The following is an 18,311-nucleotide window of genomic DNA, read 5'->3' on the forward strand; positions in this document are numbered from 1 at the left end:
GTCTCGCCGCAAACCAGGGCCCTCTGCGCTGCCCAGCCGCCCTGCAGGGACAGAGTATTCCGAAACCGGAACTGCTGACCACCCCGAAGGAGCGGCTGCGAGCAGTGGCTTTTAATTCAGTCGCCCTCTCGGTGCTTGGTTTGTAACAAGCCCTTTTGTCGTCCTTCAACTTGGTGACAGTTGTAAAAACTTACCTTAAGGATTAGTTATGATCCCAATTGAGAATTAAACGTATCCTCAGTTTAGTTATTTCTTCACGGAGTGAAGAGATGATTGATTAAAAATACCTAAGTATATATGCATATATACCAACTAGGTTGATAAGCTTCACTGTTCAACAGAATACATTTGTAATTAAAAATTTTCTAGTACATGATAATAAAGTTACAAGATTTAGCCAATAAAAATATAGGATCAGCAGTTAAAATTTGAATTTCAGTTAAACAATAATTTTACAGTATTAAAGTATATGCAGGGACATAGGAAATTCAAATGTAACCGGGCACCCTGTATTTTATCTGGCAGTCCTATATGTTAAAAAAGTTTTTAAATGGGTGAAATTAATTTTAATATATTTAATCCAATATGTCCAGAACATTATAATTTCATCATGGAATCAATATAGAAATTACTGAGATTAAATTTTATATTAAAAAATCATTGATCTTATATTCTTTTTATTTTTATAGTACACTTCAAGAATCTAGTGTGTATTTTATAGCACATTTCAGTTTGGATTAGTCATATCTTAAGTCCTCAGTAGCCACATGTTGCTAGTGGTTATCTTATTGGATAGCAGTGTTCTAAGGTCTTCAAGAATTAGGGCTGCTACATTGAACATTGCAGCATATTTCTTTATATGACAGTGACGGAGTTGTGTTAAAAAAGAAGACACGGGCCCAACATGGTTTCATTTCTGCTAGGCTAAGTCACCAAACCAGGGGGCTTAATGCCTAAGCTAATTGTCGTTTCAACCCCTCCCAGAAATGTAGTCAGTCAGGAATCTTCTGGACATCATCGATAAGATAATCTCACATATGCCCTCTCCATCCCCAGAGGAAGATATGGTCATCTACTTAATGAGACTCTTATCCTTGCCTCTCCTCATGCACATAGATAGCATCAGATTGTCTACAGCATGATTTTTTAGAAAAATAACTAGGATACATGTAACCTTTCTACACGTATCCCTTGCTGTAGAGAAAGTATTTAATATGTCTCCAAATAAAGGGGCTTTAGAACAGTTGTCAGAACACACTAATGGCCTGCCCTCAGGCCATGGTCCTCAGTAAGACTATGAATAAACTCTATCTTCCTTAAATATAACAGTCATTGATTTCAGTTGACAGTGACAGAAAAAGAACTTTTTTTTTTATGACAGACTTTTATATTGGGTCCTTTATTTATTTATTTATTTATTTATTTATTATTTTTTTTGAGAGGTCATCTCTCATATTTATTGATCAAATGGTTGTTAACAACAATAAAATTCTGTATAGGGGACTCAATGCTCAATGTACAATCATTAATCCACCCCAAGACTAATTCTCGTCAGTCTCCAATCTTCTGAAGCATAAAGAACAAGTTAAAAAGAACTATTTTTAAGTGACTTTTAATGTACATTTTAAAATGTAATCTGTAGGGTAAACACTACTTCACAGAAATTATATTCTAAATTGAATATAAAAAATAGAGAAGGGGAAGATAACCTTGCCAACATGTTTTACAAAAGGAAATACAAACATTTCCATAAAGCATATTATATATTTTTTAAATTAGGATAAAAATGTTATCACGGGTATTAGTCATTTTGTTTACACTTACTGTTCAATATCCCTGCCTTCTGAACAGGGCTGGCTATGCCTTCAGAAGTGTACTTCATTCTTTCTAACATCTTATCTCAATAACAGTCCTTTTCTGGAATTTACTGAAAAGGAGAGCCAAGATCTGGAAAACAAACTTGTTTCTTGTATCAATTCTCAAAATTGTTTGAAGATGTCAAAATAAATGAAAGCTCCTAGGAGAAGAATGCTGACCTGTGTCCAGTCCACATAAGGTGAAAAAGTCTTATTTTAAGAAATATTAGTCACAGGCACCAGAAAACACTCCTGAAACGATTTGAAAACAATCCAGTAGGCAACCAAAGAAGTTGCAGATCTTAAGCAAACAAACCATTTGTCCTGTGGGTTGAACAAGTGCACAAAGTGAAAAAGCAACCTGGGGCAGAGCCTTCTAGTTGTAGGTGAGGCAGTGATTGCTATCTGTATGTGATGATTGTTTAAATTGCATCTTTTAAAAGAGAGATTGAACTCATAATCTGAGAGGATCAGTTACCTAAGGCCCTTTATCACTCAAGATTCTGAATTAGGATATTTCTATTTTATAAATACAAGAAAATAAAATGGGTTTATATGGCAGATAGCAGAATCAGGGTTCAAACCCTAGAGTAAGTGGATTAAAATGCTAGGTGGTCTCCACATCAGTACCCAGTGATCCCTGCTTTCCAGTATTCATATCCTGTGTAGGTCCCTCCCACTTTGTACCAGGATTGATCTATGTGACCAATGGCACATGGCAGATGTTTCATCACTTCAGTGATTACATTTTACAAGATTTTTAAAAATTGTATTTTAAAAGATTTCCATCTTGAATGTTCCTTCCTCCTCCCCTCCCCCTCCTCCCTCCTCCTTTTCTGGGAAAAGCAGCTGCCATGTAAGCAGCTCTTCTAAGTGCTCAAGTGGTGGCAAGGGATGAGGCTGGTTATCACATTGCAGAACAGATGGAAAAGACTTTGGTGACAGCGTACAGTAGAAATACAACTTTCCCAAAAGGCTTTTATATACATATATGTGACAGAAAAGGCAAGTTGGGTCATTAGTGTTACTTATGTCTTCATTCATTCTGCAAACCTTTGGCTGGGCTGTTATGTGCCCAGCACTGTTCTGAGTTCCGGGAATCGGGGAAAGGAAAAAGAAACTGGGTGTCTGTTCTCATGGAGCTCCCACTTCAGTTGAGGGATGGTGAAGCTGACAATAAACTTGTGAAAGTAAGTTTGACTTTCACCAGTGGTAAGTGCCAAGAAGAGATAAAGGAGGAGGACATATCTTGAATAACTGTCGGTGGTGGCTAGCTTTAGACTGAATGGTGCGTATTTTTCTGAGAAGGCGCTATCTAAGCTGCGATGCAAAGAATGAGAGGGAACCCACCAGGTGAAGATCTGGGAAGGAGGGTACCAAGCAGGGGAGCAGCCAGTGAAAGGGTGCGAGGTAGGGGCGCACCTGGCTGCTCAGGCAGCAGGAAGGAGACCAATGTGACTGCAACCCAGGGATCCCAGTGTGCAGTGATGGGACCTAAGGCCAAAGACACTGGCAGGAGGCCTGTTTATATGGACACCAGATCGCCTTGTGCCTTGTAGATGGTGGCAAGGAGTTGGAATTCTAGGTACAATGAGAAACCATCAGAGCATTTTTCAGCAGAGAAAGGACAAGGTGTGATTTCTGTTCTAAAAAGAGCATACTGGCTGCTCTGTGGTGGAGTGACTGTGGAAGACAAGAATGCAACTAGGTTGACTAGTTAGCAGCTACTACAGTGTGCTAGGCAAGAGCTGGGATGGCCTGCTGCAGAGCAGCATCTGCGGGAGAGAGAAATGGATGAATGCGGAACATAATTTGGAACCAAAGGATAATGCAACTTGCTGTTGGATAAGGGCACGAGGGCAAGAAATGAAGGACGACTCCTGGGTTTTTGGTCTAAGCAACTTGGTTGCCAACGTTTGGGATGAGGAAATTGGGTGGGGTGGGGGGGTGGAGGGAAATTAAGAGTTTTATTTTATTTTGATTAACAAGTGTTTATTGGGGTTAAAATAAAATTGACAATCTTAGCCATTTTTAAGTGTACAATTCACTTTGTTGTACAGCCATCACCGTCACCTATCTCTAGAACTCTTTTTATCTTGCAAAACTCAAACTCCACACCCGTTAAACAGTAACTGCCCCATCCCCACTCCCCCAGCTCCTGGCAACCACCCTTCTCCTTTCCATCGCTCTGGACTGACGGACCAGTCTAGGTGCCACTTATAAATGGAATCATAGAGTATTTGTCCTTTGATGACTGGCTTAATTTTCTAAGCATAACCCTCAGGGTTCATCTCTGCTGTAGCACCTGTCAGAATTTTCTTCCATTTTAAGTCTGAATAATGTTCCAGCATGCGTACGTATCAAAGTTTGTTTTTCCACTCATTCTGCCAATGAGTACTCCGGGCTGCTTCCATCTTTTGGCTGTCGTGAATAATGCAGCTATAACCATGGGTGTATAAATATCTGTTCAATTCTTTTGAGTTTATACGTATACCCAGACATGGAGTTGCTGGATCACATGGTAATTCTAGTTTTTAATTTTTGAGGGCCCGCCCCCCTGTTTTCCACTGGGACTTGCACCATTCACATCCCCACCCAAGGTGCGTAAAGGTTCTGATTCCCCCTCACCCTCGTTGGCACTCGTCCTTTCCTATTTTCTTAAGAGCAGCCATCCTATGGGTGTGAGATGATATTTTACTATGGTTTTGATTTGTATTTCCCTGTGTCTACTGACGTGGATGATCACTTTGTGTGCCTTTTGGCCATGTGTATGTTGTTTTTGGAGAAAATGTCTGTTTAAGCCCTTTGCCCATTTTTATATTGGGGTGTTTGTCTTTGCTGTTGTTGAGTTGTAGGAGTTCTTTGCATTCCACACAGTAACCCTTTATCAGATATATGATTTCCAAATATTTCTCCCATTTCATGGGTTGCCTTTTCCCTCTATTGATCGTGTCCTTTTATACACATATTTATGCAGTGTTTTAAATTTTTTATTGTGTCCTTTTATGCACATATTATGCAATATTTAAAATTTCGATATCGTCCGATTTATTTTTCTTTTGTTGCCTGTGCAAGAGTTTTATTTTAAACATAAGAACAAACTTATATAAATATATTAGTATTTTAAACTTACGTTTAAGTGTAAGTTTGGGAATAGTTGGATTTGTGAGTCTGAAGGTAATAGAAGAGGTCAGAATGAGATCTAAATAAGGGAATTACCCACATTACAATGGTATTTAAAGCCACAGGTCTGGACGAGATCCCCCAAGAGAGAAGATAAATAGGAGCACATAGATCTCCTTATGGGATACAATCACATTGGGGTGAGATTGCATAGGAAGCTATCAGGAGGCTTTGACTGAGTTAAATTCGGGTAATATAAGATATCGACAATCTTTATCTTCTGAGCTAGAGGCCGGGCTAGAGTGGAAATTAGAAAGTCCTGGCCAAATATTAATCCTCTTTGCTTTTAATTATTACAATAATAATGCTAACAATAGCCCAAGACATCATTTAGTTCTCAAAACAGCTCTGTGAGATAGATGTTTTTATCTATCCTCACTTTACAGACAGAAACCAAAGAGAAGTTAAGTAATTTACCTGATTGCTATACTTAATAGGTGGCAGGTCCAAATTAGAACTCTGGTCAGTCTGTCTCCATGCCCACACTCCTAATTATTAGTGCTATATCTTGTTACCCTGAAAAATGAAATCTAGCCCTCAGCCCTTACCAAAGGACTGAGTTTGACCATGGCCGCGTCTCTGCAGTGATGAGTGGGCTGAGAGAGGCGGTGCTGACCTGCCCCCTTAGGCTGACCCACAGTCTCCTCTTTTTACATTCTGGGTCTCAACACTGTACCAGGTTCTAATCCATCCCAACTAAAGAAAAAGAACGTGGATGGACACAGCATACCAGGACAACAGAAGTCATCATGTTCTGATTCCTTTTGTCTAAATACTATGGTCAGTGGCTGGATTTGAGGCTTTATGGAATTTTTGAGCAGAATGACAAGGGAGGATCTTAGAGACTATATGATGCCATGGACCATTCGCAAGGCGTTTCACTCCTACCCGGGGACCCTGGAGGAAAATCACACAATCATGAGCTGTGCCTCTACAGATTTACATTTCCACTCACAGCTGGACCCTCAACCTACCTGTCATCTCCCAAACCATATTTTCCTCTAACCCATCAAAGTTTCCCCTTCTCTCCATATCTTAATGCAGCAGCTTGGATTGAGAGTGAAAGGTAAATGATTTGTTTTACCTTGGGCTTAGATTTTGCAACATGAGTAAACAAAAGAACCAGGGTAGGGGCATGAGTGGATTGAGGGGATCGTGATGCATAAACTGGAAGGGAAGGAAACTGCCATGTTGGAGCTTCAAGTGTTGTGAGGTCCTGGAATGAGGTGGAGTTGTTGTGACTGATGATGGCGTCCAGGATGAGTCCTTGGCAGGGAAGGATGAAGTGCAGGTCAAGGTCAAGCACTGGGAGGCTGAGGTGTAGGATTACTCATCCTCAGGTGGGTTCCAGATAGCTCACAGACTGGGTTAGCAGCTGGGCAGTGCTGGGAAGAGCTGCCAGAGGGCACAGCACAAATCTCTAAAGCCACATTTTACAACTGTGAAGGTGAAGGAGTTACGGTTTGGAAACAGCAGTGGGGGACAAGGAAAATGCTAAGGCCTTACCCAGCTCTGAAGTTCGCAGGAGATGGAAAGTGAACAGCCTCCACTGGAGACAGGAACACGGAGGGAGTGGCATGCTCAGGGGAAGCCGGATCTCTGTCCAGGTCAAGACAAGGAGAGAGCAACCAGGGATATTCCTGAGAGACTTGTTCGTCCACAATGGGATGAGGGTTTCAGAGGACACAGGAGCAGGGGAGGCGGTTGTGGGTGGGTGAGGCTAAGCAGAGACAGGGTGCACAGAGGGGAGTTAGAAGGCCAGTATTTGACAAGGATTACCTTTGCCGTGTTGGAGAAGGAGGGTCTCAGGGGTCTCAAAATCAGGTTAAAGACTTCTGTGCCAACAGAGGTATTGGGTGATCTTTCAAATCCTCATAATTTTTTATAATCCCTCCAGCGGTCTGTTAAACATAACCTCAATAAAAAAGGTAATTTGCCTCAGCAGAGCCAGTTTGACTCAGTAAAACTAAATTAGGACAGAGGTGACACTGCTCAAGTGGCATGAGAGGAGAGAGAGAGAAATGCCCACACCTAGGTGAGAGAAAATGACTTTGCCCTGGCTTTCAGCTTACAGAACTCAGCTCCAGGTGAAAGTGCTGTGCTAAACTGCTGAGGCCACAAACAGGAATTTATGACCTGGGACTGAGCCCACTGAGAGCTCACATTTTGCATTATTTGTGTTCTTCATCTTTGCTTCCCAAGACCTCACACTTAGCTGACACTCAGTAAGCTTTTATTTTTTTACTTCCTTATGATTATAAAAGTAATGTATTTATTTGTGAAACATTTATAAAGTATGGAAAACTACAGAAAAAAAAACTGAAATAGAAGTCGTCTATAATCCTCCACCCAAACATACCTACTATTAGTTCATTGAGATATTTCCTTCTAGTTTTTTTTCCCCATGCCTTATAAACAGAGTTTATTCACGAATGCACTCATTACTTAGTAAATACTATTTTTTAATTTAGGTAAAACCTAAATACGATCATATGCTATTTTTTAATACTTGTATTATGTCATGAGCATTTTACTATGTTTTTAAGAATAATTCTTAAACACTGTTTTCAAGGTTGAATAATATTTTTCCTTATTTATTTAACTATTTCCATTTTTAGTTTTTTTTTGTGTGTGTGTGGGAGCTGGATTTAACCAGCATTGCAGTTTGCCCAAAAGACTAAGATGGATTAAGAAAAGGGTAAGGAAGTTAATATAATGATTAACAATTGAAATTAGTGAGATGCCAGAGAGTGGAAACATCTAAATCTGCTAGGCACAGTGCTAAGTATAAGCATTTTCTCATGTACCCCCCACAGTCACCCCATGGAACTGTTATTATCTCCTTTAACAGATGAAGAAGCTGAAGCCTGTAACTTGCTTGAGGCCACATAGCTGAGCAGACCCAGCATCCCCCCCTGAGACACTGGTCTCTTAAGGATCTGCCCATAATTTTCTTATCATTTGCTTTAACTAGATTTTTTAAATTTATTTTTTAAATCTATGTATTCTTTAGATCTTTACACAAACAGAAAGGATGCTAACTTTGTCCAATCTAGTTTCGTTAATATTTTTTCAACTGGGGCTAATTTAAAGATTTTTAATATACAGAAGTTTTCTAGAAGCTTATAGCAAGATCTATTTATTTTAAACTTATCTCCAATTCCCTAGCCATCCTGAGATTAAATAATCACCTATATCTTCTTGTAACTTTTCATTTATTTATTTATTTATTTTAAACATTTGACTCTTTAACCCATTGAGAATTCATTTGGTATGTGTTTTATGGTGAGATGCTATTTTTTTTCCAGTTTTTCCATTTTTATCAGTTTTCCATCTTGTCAATCATCCCAGCATTAGTTTTGAGTAACTTGTCCTTTTCTCAAGAATTTTGAATGTCCCTTTATCATATACTACAATTTTATAAACATTTGGGTCTGTTTCTGGGCTACCTGTCCTATGTGACTGATGGGTCTTTCCTGATGTTTCCAAACCTGTGAGAGAATATTTCACCTTACCACTCTTCTTCCAGAATTTCTTGGACAGTCTTGTGTATCTGTTCTCTCAGAGAGCCTTTAGAATTATTTCTTATGTTGCTAAAATAGCTCCTTGAAGTACTGATTTTAATTATATTATGGTAGTAAATTAATTTGGTAAGGATGGTAGGTTCACAGCATTCACTCTGCCCACTCAGGAACGTGGCAGTCTTAATAAAATGAAATAATTTTTTCACTTAGGTTTTACATTTTTTTTTCTGGGTGCTTCATGGTTTATGACTATTATAAATGGAACCCAGTTTCTTTCAGTATATTCTCTAGCTGCTTCCTTCTAGGACATAAAAAGTTCTTGATTTATGGATACTTCCTATATGCCTTCACTTAAACTGATCCTCTGAGATGTAAGAATTTCTAGTTCATTCTCTTGGATTTTAAAAATGGAATATCATGATATGCTTCTCATAATATTGGTAATTTTATCTATTTTCCAATAGCTTTACTTCTTATCTATATTTTACACTTTGACTATCATTACTAAAAATTACCTTAAAATGTTGAAAAGATGTTAAAATATGTTTCTATAAAAGTTCTGTGACTGAAATGGTTCTAGTGTTCCACTCCAACATGCAGTGTAATATTGGCTGCCAGCCTGAGACTGATATTCAAAATCAAGGTCAGGAAGTCAAAAGTAGTTTTAAAAAATCAGGGCTGTATTATGAAACCAATCAAATACTATTTTGGCAGGTAGGGATCTATTGGCCTTTGAACTACCGAAGAGATGATATTTCGTGTACTTGTTGCCTTTTTATAAACAGACTTTGCACAATCATCTCTTACTATTATAAAATACAAAGCACCCATAGGAACAGCAATCAAAGGTAATTATCACATGCTTACTTCTTATAACTAAAAAACGCTTTAAGAGCTTTTCATATTTAGATGGTTAAAAATTCAAATGTCTATGCATCAAACAACATTTTCATCAGCTGTAATTACAATGCATTTTAATTGAAATGAGTATTTATCAAATGCCTGTTACATGCAAGAAGGGACTATGCTAGGCAGCATTACAGGGGCTGAAAAGATAGCAAGGTTAGGCTCTTGGTTTCCCAGAGACTAGGGGGGCAGCCAGATGGGGACCCAGCTGAGTGAGGATGACAGGGCCCAGAAGAGCACCGGGGAGTCAACAGTCACTGCTGGGTGGACAGAAGATTAAGGAGAGCTTCTTGGGAGGCAGCAAGACCTGCTCTTTGTGGAACTGGAAGCCTTGAGCCTGGCAGGGTAGGCAGAGGCTCCCCAGACAGGCTGCCATCAATGGGGGAGATAAAAGTTGTAGGGGAGGCAGCTGTGCACCTGCCCCAGTGGCAAAGCATAAGCTATTTTAAGATAGCCTAGTGGATATTAAAGCAACCAATCACAAGGTAGGATCAGTGTGTTAGTAGTTAGAACTATGGCAATGTAAGAGAAAAATTCTGAGTTCATCAGAAAAGTTTAAGAAAAGGGTCTTGAAATAGTGACAGTTTGTCAAAATGTTACATCAAAGGTCTTTGAAAGGTATTTAGGTATTAACAATTTATATTTGGGGATAATTGTTTTTTAGAGAAGATGCTACTAAGCAGCATATTAAAAATGAGTGGCTGCCTCTGAGGGCCACATAGTGCTGGATATGTTAAAAGATCAGTAGCTCCTTACAGTGCTGTTTCAGAGAAGCCACTTCCAGTAAAAGGATGCTGGAGCACATCTCCAGGAGCAACTTCTTGCTGTATTATGATCTCAGACTGCCTAAAACATGGTGAGACACAGACCTGGCATCATGGTAATACATTATCCCATGAGTGGCTTTTATCCTCCTGCTGTTCCTTCATGGATCTGAGATCCCAGTGTCGCTGGCTAATGCACCCCTGGTGGGAGAGGTTACAGCTGCCTACTGTGTTTAGGAAGGTATGTATTAATGGAAAGAACTTTTAAAGGGCTCTCCAGATTGCTGGCTTGGACAGCCTTCTTCCTGGTTGCTGACCCCTCTCAGCTTACAAACCATCTCTCTCAATCTAACTGGTTTGTGGTTTTCTTGGTTCTCCATTTACCAGTAAAATTTCTCTTTAGCCAGACTTAGGGAACAGAAGGCCCAGTCACATACTCAAAAGAGCACAACCAGTGTGGGCCATTCAATGGGCTGTGAGCTATAGCCACTGAAAACTGTAGCCAGGAACTGCCATGGTTCCCTTCCTAAAGGCAGACAGGTCATATGGGCCAGGCTACTGGATTTCTTGCTGCATTTCACTTGTAAAATGCTATTAATACCTGCCATCAATTCTTCTCAAAGGAGTGTGTGCATTTTTCAGGATATGGATACTGCTGTATGATCATTTGATTATAGCAGCATATGAGTTCACTTCGAAAACAACTATCATTTTGATTTTTGCTGGCTCGCTTACACACACACACACACGTGCACTGTTGTCACTGGGGAGGTGTGTTAATACAATGACTTAAAAAGACATTTTGGATAGTATTTGGAAATGAGTGTTAATCTTTATATGGATTTACCAGTCCTTGACCAACAGAACACACTGAATTTTACAAACCCATTTTATCAAAGTAATTCTCTAGAAATGACTTGTTTGAAAAAAACAAAAGATGTTTTTTAAAATAAGGAGATTATCTGGAAGAGTGGCCCACTGTTTGCTAGATGACAAGCACTCCAATAGCAGTCCATTTTAGTGTTAATTATAATCGGTCCATTTCTTCAGGAAAGTCTTTGGCTTCTTCATAGAATCTTTTTCTTTTTTGGTATCATTAATATACAATTACATGAGCAACATTGTGGTTACTAGATTCCCCCTATTATCAAGTCCCCACCACATGCCCCATTACAGTCACTGTCCATCAGCATAGTAAGATGCTGTAGAATCACTACTTGTCTTCTCTGTATTATATTGCCTTCCCTGTGCCCCCCCACTACATTATGTGTGCTAATCATAATGCCCCTTATTCCCCTTCTCCCTCCTTTCCCACCCACCCCCACCACAACTTTCAGTCCATTCTTGGGTTCTGTGAGTCTGCTGCTGTTTTGTTCCTTCAGTTTTTGCTTTGTTCTTATGCTCCACAGATGAGTGAAATCATTTGGTACTTGTCTTTCTCCACCTGGCTTATTTCACAGAGCATAATACCCTCTAGCTCCATTGTGTTGTTGTAAATGGTAGGATTTGTTTTCTTCTTATGGCTGAATAATACTCCATTGTGTATATGTACCACACCTTCTTTATCCATTCATCTACTGATTGACACGTAGGTTGCTTCCATTTCTTGGCTATTGTCAATAGTGCTGTGATAAACATAGGGGTGCATATGTCTTTTTGAGACTGGGAAACTGCATTCTTAGGGTAAATTTCTAGGAGTGGAATTCCTGGGTCAAATGGTATTTCTATTTTGAGTTTTTTGAGGAACCTCCTTACTGCTTTCCACAATGGTTGAACTAGTTTACATTCCCATCAGCAGTGTAGGAGGGTTCCCCTTCTCCACATCCTTGCCAGCATTTGTTGTTCTTAGTCTTTTCTATTTTGGCCATCCTAACTGGTGTGAGGTGATATCTCATTGTGGTTTTAATTTGCGTTTCCCTGATAATTAGCAATGTGGAGCATCTTTTCATGTGCCTTTGGCCATCTGAATTTTTTTTGGAGAATTGTCTGTCCTCTGCCCATTTTTTAATAGGGTTATTTGCTTTTTGGGTATTGAGGTGTATGAGTTCTTTATATTTCTTCATAGAATCTTATGTACTGTTTTTCAGTTCATCAAAGAGGGTGAAAATTTTATCAGAAGGAAGTTAGTAGAACTTTGGGATTTTCTTCTTTCTTCATTGACTCTCTTGTGTTTTTCCTGCATCTGAACCTGAAAAATAAGGTAGGTGCTCAAGAAACTTAAATACTCAAGACTCTCCTCCTCAAACTGCCAAACTGACCCTGAAAGACATTTATCCAGTCAACGAACAGATAATTCTTTTAACCCAGAAGAGAACTTCCTGAGTCTAGAACTTGTATTCTATGATTTTCCATTTTCCTTGAGGAAAGGACAGAGAGGTAAGCATGGAATTCTTAGCAAGTTAAAGTTGATTTTGGAGTAGTTATATCATTAGAAGAAAACAACTTATCAAAAGTGAACAATTTTGTGGTACAAGTTAGGACATAGATCAGGATGCATTCACATACAAACTCATCTCTATCATGGCCAGGCACTAGAAACACTTAAATTTACATAATCTCATAATAGCCATGGGAGCTATTCCCATATAATAGATAGGAAGACTGAGGTTTAGTGAAGATTAAGTAATTTGCAGAAATGTATGTAGCAGATTTGGAATTGGAGACAGTTCCACTCTAGAATCTAAACGAGTCCTACCATACCAGTAATCTTTTAAAAGTTTCCCAAGCTGAGATGTCATAGAAAGACATTTGATTTTTGTCCCTGGTTCCTGACCCAGAGCTCCTAAAACAGCGTCCTGTTGAACACATCCACATGCTGGGTGGGTCTCGCTTCCCAGCTCCGCAGGGACAGGAGCCCCTGTGCCTGGATCCTTCTGGACCTCGCCCTTTGTACCATGTCATGTGGCTGCTTGCTTGTATCCTTTATAATAAGCTAGTGATAGTATGGGAAGTGTTTTCCTAGTTCTATGAGTCACTCTAGCATATGACTGAACTTCAGGAGGGAGGCTGTGGAAATGCCCAGCTTTGTGACCAAGTTGGATAGACGTGTAAATACCCAGGGGCCTGACAGGTGTGGCTAACTCTGAGGTGAGGGCGTTCTTGTGGGACTGAGCCTTTAACCCAGTGGAGTCTGATACAAACTCTGGGGAGTTAGTGTGAGAACTGAGTTAAATTAGAAGATACCCAGTTGGTGTCAGAATTGGTTGATATCAGAGGAAAAACCCCGGCACAATCTCATAGGTAAAAAAGAATGATATCAGATTATTTTATTTTGTATTTCATTATCACTGTAAACGAGTACTGTTTTCACCTGTGTATACCTGCCCCTGAACTCTTTTCTGTGAACTCTCTATGACCTTTGTTGGTGTTTCTACTGAGTTATCTGTTTCCCACTGGTTGCATAGAGCTTTTTTCTATGTTAGGTATATTAACCCTATGCCCATATTGTGTATTGCAAATATGTCCCCTCTGGCTTGTTGACCTTATTATGGCTTTGTTTCTGCTATGCCAGCAATTTCTAAAATTATATAATCAGATATATCAATCTTTTTTCCTTTATGACTCTTGGCTTTTCACAACCTGTCCAGAGAGGCCTTTTGTAAGTTTATAAAAATACTTATTATTTTTTTTTGGTACATTTATGATTTTACATTTTTAGTCCTCAATTTTTTATCTTTCTGGAATTTATCTTGATGTCCTTTTGAAGTATGATTAAAGTTCTTTATTTATCCAAAATGGCTAGCTGAATGTTCTAATAACTTTTCCCCACTGATTTTGAATTACTCCTTTTTCTTATATACCTAATTCTCATGTTTTCTTGATTCTAGTCCAGTGATTTCTATTCCTATCTTGTTATCACACTGTTTTAATCACCAATGCTTAGTTACATGCTTCACTATTGAGAGCATTACTTCCCACTTACTACTCTTCTTTTTCAGAGCCTTCCTAGATATTCTTGCACATTTATTCTCTCTGATGTCCTTGGCATCATTTTTAAAGTTCCACTTACCCTTTCACTTTCTGCATCTGCTCTAATGTCTCTGGGAGAGTCATTCCCAAACTTTCAGGGGGAAAAAAGGTTGATGATTCCCATCAGGACAGTCAGGCTGCCCCTGAGGGTGTAGGGCAGAGCTCTGCTGTAAGTACCTGTAAGTCACCACACATGAGGACATCAGTTAGATACAAGGGTTCTCCAGATGCTCTTGAGAATCGTTTTGTAAAGTTGGCAAGCAGTTTTTGGGAGTGGTCTTAAATCTGGACATCCTTAAAAGAAAAAAAGTATGCAAAAATCTGTTTCTTTGTGGCAGAGGCCATGGACTTCACATTTCCACAATCCTTTGCTTCCTTGCTTTGCATTATCATGAGGTTTTCCTATCAGCTGGCATTCTCCCAGCTACTACTGAGTCAGTGTGAGAGATGTGCCTTTGACAGAAATCTTTGCCTACGAAAGTTCTCCTTTTAAGGTAGGGGCAGTTGGAGATGGGGCCTGGGAGGACATCAAGGGGGAAAGGTTGGCCAGGACATTGCAGGGACAGGTACTGGCCATTGTGGCTGAGGTGACCTTTGCTTTTGCTGAAACCAGTAGGCTGCAGTGGAAAGCTGGGTCCAAAGAGCCATACAACTCAAAAAAATCTAAGTAATATGTTCAATGTTCAATGTTCAATGTTCGATCCAAATTAAACGAAGAAATGTATGTCAGGTACTATAAAAGCACTATGCTGTATATATCCTGTTTTTTTTTTTCTTTTCTTAAAAATGTGATTAGAAGAATGACTCCATCTCTTCTTTACCTGGCGTTATTTCAGGCAGGAGAATAATAGATCCTCATCTTGCTTCCCCTCTGCATACAGAGATTGCAGAGGAACAACACACTTAAGAATTTCATTTGACAAAAAACATTAATCTTGAGGCTTCTCTGAGGCCTCTGTGTCACTAACAGGAGTAGCTATTATGAAACAGAAAGCTGTCTCTCAGACTCCTCCATGAGGCATGGTTTGAAAGCGTAGGGAAGAACAAAGGGGAAACAACACCATTCAATGTAGTAATATGCTTTCTTGGGTGTTATTCGGGGAAGTTATACAGAATATGTTTAAAATAGGAAAATGTTTCTGTCAAGATTTAGGATGTGCTTTTCTGAGAATCATGCATGTCTTTGGGAATGTGTATGCATATGTGTGTGTGAACCAGTAGGTAACCGAGGGATGACTAGGAAGAATAAGGAGGTGTGTCTACATCTCTCTCCAGTAGAGTCTTTAATGAGTGCTTGCAGTACCAGATCCTACATCTGCTGAACATCCCACTGAAGCCCCTCTGTGGTGTTATTCCAGATGGGACATCTGATGATATAAAAACTAAAATGTCCTGCATTTAAAAAAATATCATAAAGTCAAACATAAATGATAAAGTAGGAAAAATGTTTACAAGGTATGTACAAAAAGCTTATTTCTTTCAATCACGAAGAGCTCTCACAAATCAAAAGTAAGAAGTTGAATAAATAATTAGAAAGATAGGCAAAACACATGAACTGTCAGGTCACTAAAAAATAAATAGAATGTCAATAAGTATATGAAAAAATGCTCAACCTCATTAATGATTAAAGCAAGGGAAATGAATGCAGCAATGATACCCATTCTTTCACGTAACAGACTATCAAGGATGAAAAAAGTGGATAATCCATATTGTTGCTGAGGATATGGAGATACAGGAACTCTTATATGTTGATAGTTGCATTGTAAATTGATATAATATTTAAAGGTCCATTTGGCAATAGCTATGAAAATTTCAAATTCCCGAGCAACCCATAAATGCAAATATATGCAATCAAAGGAACAAAGGATGTAGGGGCTTAGGGGAATGCTCATTGTAGAGTTATTTGTGATAACAAAAACTTGGAAATGGCCTAAATGCCCACCCATGACTCTAGTTAAATAAATTATGTTTATACACACTTTGGAAGAGCATGCACTAACTAAAAAGAAGGTGAAACCATACATATAATTTTGTTTTTGTGTTTGAAAATACATATGTGTATGTTGTGCAGAAACAAAATGTCTGAGGTCTACTCACCAAACTGTTATTATTAGTTATTTGAAGGACATGATTTGGGAGCTGAGAGAGAAGAGGTGATCTTGTAGTTTTTCTAGTACTTTCTATGCTGTTTGAATTTTTCATAAGGAAAATCTATTACTTGTATATTTTTAAAAAGGATAAACTGATAAGATTCATCCTACCAAGGTAAACAAAGTAGAGAACAAGGATGCTGCCTCTCTGGAGGCCTTTGTTGTGACTGACTGCACAGCCATGTCAAAGACCAAGGCTGGAGAGAGCTCTGCAGTGAAGACACACAGCCCGGAGAAAGCAGAGATGATCTGCATTTTCCTCACATCACCAGACCAATGGTCAAGAAGCTGTATTCGGAAGAGACCCAGTGTAAACAGAGATGCTTTTAAAAGTGATCCTTTCTTAACTCACTTGCTTTTACTGTCCCTTTTGCTTGTAGGAGAAAGTTTTTATAATATAAAGATATTCCCCAGAGGCGGATCCAACATGGCAGCGTGAGTAGGACAGTGGGAATCTCCTCCCAAAAACATATGTGTATATATATATATATATATTTTTTTGTAGATAATTATTTTTTATTGAAGGGTAGTTGACACACAGTATTACATTAGTTTCAGGTGTACAACACAGAGATTCAACATTTATATACATGATAATTCTAGGTACCAGCTATCACCATACCAAGTTGTTACAATATTTTGACTATATTTCTTATGCTATACATTACATAACGGTTACTTATTTATTTTACAATTGGAAGTGTGTACTTTTTTTTTTTTTGTGAGGGAATCTCTCCTATTTATTGATCAAATGGTTGTTAACAACAATAAAATTCTGTAGAGGGGAGTCAATGCTCAATGTACAATCATTAATCCACCCCAAGCCTAATTCTCATCAGTCTCCAATCTTCTGAAGCATAATGAACAAGTTCTTACATGGAGAACAAGTTCTTACATAGTGAATAAGTTACATGGTGAACAGTACAAGGGCAGTCATCACAGAAACTTTCAGTTTTGTTCATGCATTATGAACTATAAACAATCAGTCCAAATATGAATATTCGTTTGATTTTTATACTTGATTTATATGTGGATACCACATTTCTTTCTTTATTATTATTATTTTTAATAAAATGCTGAAGTGGTAGGTAGATGCAAGATAAAGGTAGAAAACATAGTTTAGTGTTGTAAGAGAGCAAATGTAGATGATCAGGTGTGTGCCTGTAGACTATGTGTTAATCCAAGCTAGACAAGGGCAATAAAACATCCACGGATGCAGAAGATTTCTCTCAAAACAGGGGGCGTGAGGTTCTAAGCCTCACCTCTGTTGATCCCCAATTTCTCACCTGATGGCCCCCCTGCGACTGTGCCTGTCTTAGGTTGTTCCTCCCTTGAGGAATCTTACCCATCTCTGGCTAACCAGTCATCTTCCGGGGCCATACAGGGAAATGTAAAGTTGGTAAGTGAGAGAGAAGCCTTATTGTTTGAAAAGGTTAGTTTTTTACTTTTTTGCATATTTATGCCCTGTGGCTTCTATGCCCAGCATTTGTCTTGAGGTATCTTTACCACATGGAAGAATTATGATACACGGTTAATTCGATATGAGGCACGAATTCTATTTAAGGGTTGTAATTAGGAAGGAAGAAGAAAAGCTATAGAAGTAGCAGGCAGAAGAAAACATGGGAAGATTGATTATTTCTTTGACATATCTTCTTGTAGAGTAACATAAGCATGTATAGGTTTTAAACTACTAATTAAATTGCACGCACACATTAACATAATAGGAATACAGTTACATAACCAAGCATACCTATAATTACCAGTCATCTCCAGTGAAACCAAGAAAACCAGTTAGGCACCTTAGGCATTTGTGAAAACTTATCTATGAATCAGTGGATATTGTTCAACTGAACTTGAACAGTCTGAGAGAAATCAGACAAATTAAAACAGCCCATTCCTGGGGACTGTTCACATCCCATATGTTCTTTTAACAGTAAATAGTCTGTAGTTCTAAGATTT

The sequence above is a fragment of the Manis javanica genome, chromosome 14 (assembly GCF_040802235.1).
Source record: "Manis javanica isolate MJ-LG chromosome 14, MJ_LKY, whole genome shotgun sequence".
NCBI lineage: Eukaryota > Metazoa > Chordata > Mammalia > Pholidota > Manidae > Manis > Manis javanica.